Genomic DNA, 4131 nt, shown 5'->3' with positions numbered 1-4131 from the left:
GTTCCTGGCAGCGGCCCCTCCCCCGCGCGCGCTCCGCCCCCAACTTCTCATTCACACTTTCCCCCCCACCCCTCCCTTCTAAGAAGGCCAGTTTCTGGCAGAGGCGGGGGCGCCGCTCCCGGAGCACGGGTAGTTTCTAGGGGGCGGGCCGGAGTCTCCCTGCACCCCTTCCCTTTTTCTTGGACCCTGCGGGGACACCCCCGGTGCCCCCACCGGACTGCCCCGAGGCCCCGATTACAGACAGTCCCAGGCTGTCAGAAAGGGAACTAGAACCGTTCCGTAACCAGGCCGCGGGGCTGGGATCAGATCTGGACCTGGAGGTGGGGGACGCGCGACGGCCACCTGTGGACACGTCCCGAGATGAGGCCGGTAGTCCCAGGGGTGGAGGGGACGCAGTTGTCCAGCCTCGGGCCATCAACCCACTGCCAGGTTCTTTGCTGACTCTGGCATGTGCGCTGACCCCCGCTCTTCACCCACCCATTTCACGCGCGCATCAGGGTCTCCAACCTGGTAGTGTGGGTCCTGTGTGGGTCCGGGCAGGCGCTCCGGGTGCGGCGGGTGAGAATGAGAGGGAGCGATGGTCCCAACCTGTGTCCGCTAGAGGGCGCCCTAGGGTCTCTTAGGGGATCGGAGTTTGGAGCGGCGTGTCCCAAACCGTGGAACAGGAAAGCGAGGAGCCAAGCAGGATCGGCTGGCTCAGGAGAGGGAGTGGGGGACCACCAAGAGGGAGATTCACATCCCAGGCTGGGGCGAGACCTGGGGATAAAAGTCCAGCAGGAAGCCGGGCGTGGTGGCCCATGCCTGTGATCCCAGCACTCTTGGAAGCTAAAGCAAGAGGATCAAAAATTCAAGCTCAGTCTAGGCAGTTTAGTGATTTAATGAGACCCTGTCTCAAATTTTAAAAAAATAAAATGGGTTGGGAATGTAGCTCAGCGCCTGGGCCACGGATTCAAGACCCAGTACCCCCTCTCCCCCAGTACACGCACATACAGAGTCCAGCGGAAGAGACTTTCTCTTTTTTTGAGACAGGGTCTTGCTATGTGGTACAGGCTGGCCCTGAACTCACTATGTAGCCCAGGCTGGCCTCAAACTCCTGGCCATTCTCCTGCCTCAGCCTCCAGGTCTGGGATTATAGGTGTATACCACTATGTCCGGCAGAAAAGACTTTCCAAAAGCAGTTTTCAGGGCCCCATTCCCCTGCCAGATGCACTAGCACCCCCTAAAATGTACCCACTTTGCCTCTGTGTGAGTGTCTGAGCACTCCTGTGGGTGAAGAGAGGCCGGCAGGTGAAAGGTTGATTTGACCTCAGTTACACTGGCACTGACCAAGGGGCTAGTCTCCGAGGGATGGCAGCTTTTGCAACCTGTCCCCAAACAGCATGGGAAAAAAATCTGCATGTCAAAGTATAATAGAAATGAAAAGCCTCCATTCATTTCTCCCTTTGGACTCAAGCAAGCAATAGCATGGTGGTGCCAGTTTGTAATCCTAGCAATTTGGGAGGCTGAGGCAGGAAGATCTCAAGTTCCAGCCCAGGCTGGAACTACTTAGCAACTTAGTGAGACCCTGCCTCAAAATACAAAATAAAATTTAAAAGGGGCTGGAGATGTAGTTCAAAGTGAAGTCCCTGGGTTCAATCCTGACTACAAAAAAAAAAAAGAAAATCCCAGTACCCCCCACACCCACACCCACACCCACACAGGGGAAGGCTGCTGGCTCTGCAGAGGGGAAATGGTTCAGCACATTTCACAAATCCAGCCTGGCAAAGCAGGCACTGGGAGAGCGTGAACTATCGAGACCTGATTGTTGTCCGCCAGGCGCTCGCTGGCTCCTGCGGTGGAGTCTCCCTGTCTCCCGTCAGAGTCCTCATTCTCATCCGGGGAGTATTGCTCAGCTGCAGCGACTGTACACTCCTATGCTGAGCCCTGCGGAGGACAAGGAGGACTCACAGGGAATAGCCCTGAGTTAATGGATGGGAAAGTGCTTTGTAAATTATATTGCTCTGACACAAGTCAAGTTCATTCATCCATTCCACAAGCCCTCATTGAGCGCCTGCTTTTGCCAGGCACAGGGTAGGCCCTGTCGGAAGACAGGCCAGGTGCGTGGGCCCCCCTCCCTGCCTGCAGGGCCAAATGCCTGGATGAAGCAGAGATTTTGATTCTGACCCTAGGAGGTGGGTGGGGCAGCCCTAGAGCCCAGGAGTCCAAATCTAAACAGCCCAAATCTGGTTGAAGAGGGCTGGGGATTTAGCTCAGCGGCTCAGCACCTGCTTGGCAAGCTCAAGGTCATGAGTTCGATTCCCGGTACTGGAAAAAAAAAAAAAAACAAGAAAAAGACAAAAACCAAATCTGGTTGAAGACACTCATTCCTCTAAATTGAAAGCTACTACAACAGCATGGGGCTCCTGGGGGGCCTTGTGCTCTGCAGGATGTGGGTGGGGTGTGGGCACAGGAGCTCAGGGTATCAGCAATTTGTTTTGTTTTTTGAGACAGGATCTCACTATGCAATTCAGGCTGGCCTTGAACTCACTGTGTACCACATGATGGCTTTGAACTTGCAGTGACCCTCCTGCCTCAGCCTCCTCAGCGCTGGAATTACAGGTGTACACCACCATGCCTATAGGTAGCAGGGATTTGAAGAGTAGAGGAATGCTATAATCTCAACACTTGGGAGGCTGAGGCAGGAAGATTCTGAGTTTCAGGCCAGCTTGAAGTACGTAGCAAGTGCAAGGCTAGCCTGGACTATGTAGCAAGACCTTGCCACAAAAAAAAAAAAGAAAAAAAAAATTAGTTAATTCCTTAAATAAAGAAGCCCAGGGCCTCAAGCATGCTGAGCACGAGAGCTCTGTTACTGAGCTATACACCTAGACTCCACTGTTGCTGTCTGGAAAGCACTGAGGAATCTGGGTAGAGCGGGTAGGAGTCTGGGCGACTGGGTGTTTGGAGGAGCTGAGCCCCTGAGGTAGAAGAGATACTTCAGAGGCCCCTGGTTGCTGGTCTTCAAGCACTTGAGCCAGCCACCAGGTTTCCCTCCAGCTTTCTAATTTCTTCTGGGGCTCCCTTGCCTTTGAGAGGAATCCCCAGTGCTCAGTGTGTCCCAGGCTGTCTGTACCTGTCAGCTTCACAGTAGTAGCGGGCAGTTCCCCCCACTGGGAGCAGCTTGACTTCCACAGGTGTGGGGCGTTGAGGGGTGCCGCACCCTCCAGCCTAAGTTCTTCCTCTAAGATTCGCTGGACACTTACTTGAACCTTCTTGGGTAGCCCTTTCCACATGAACCAAGATGCCCACCCCCCACCCCCCACCCTGCCCTGCTTTCTGTGTTGCTCAGGGCTCCCCATGTGCTAGGCGAGTGCTCTGTCATTGAGACATCTTAGGGCCTATTTATTTATTTAATGTATGGTATTGAGGATTGAGCCCAGAGGGTGCTGATCTATATCCCCCAACCCTTTTTATCTTGAGATAGAGTCTTCCTAAATTGTCCAGGCTGGCCTTGAACTTTAGATCCTACTGCCTCAGCCTCTCAAGTAGCTAGGGTGGCAGATGTGTGCCACAATACCTGGTTTTATTTATTTATTTATTTTTAAATTTTGGACAGGGTTTCACTAAACTGCCTAGGCTGGCCTCAAACTAGTGATCCTCTTGCCTCAGACTCTGCAGTACAGATTTATTTTCTTTGTTTTTTGTTTTTGTTTGGTTTTTGGTTTTTTTCTGGTACCAGGAATTGAACTCACGACCTTGCGCTTGCCAGGCCGGCGCTGTGCCGCTGAGCTGAATCCCCAGCCACAGATTTATTTTCTTTGTAATCCTGGAGCTTGGTACACAGAAGGTGCTCCATGAGTCTTTAAGGAAGGAGCTCTGTAGGTTTCTGCTTTCCCTCTTTTTTTTGTTTTTTTTTGTTTGCTTATGTTTTGAGGCAGGGTCTCGCTATGTAGTTCAGGGTTGGCTTGAACTCACTCTGGAGCCCGGGCCAGCCTTGAACTCTCAGTGATCCTCCTGCCTCAGCCTCCCAAGTGCTGGAATTACAGGCGTGCACCACCGTGCCCGATTTCCATCATCTTCCGCTATCACAACCTGCTTCCTTCTGGAGTAGCCTTTGGCTTCTCCCTGAAGGCTCAGGAGCAGCTGCACAGATGG

This window comes from Chinchilla lanigera, unplaced genomic scaffold (assembly GCF_000276665.1).
Source record: "Chinchilla lanigera isolate Chin_1 unplaced genomic scaffold, ChiLan1.0 scaffold00105, whole genome shotgun sequence".
NCBI classification, from domain to species: domain Eukaryota; kingdom Metazoa; phylum Chordata; class Mammalia; order Rodentia; family Chinchillidae; genus Chinchilla; species Chinchilla lanigera.
This window is presented reverse-complemented; position numbering follows the sequence as displayed.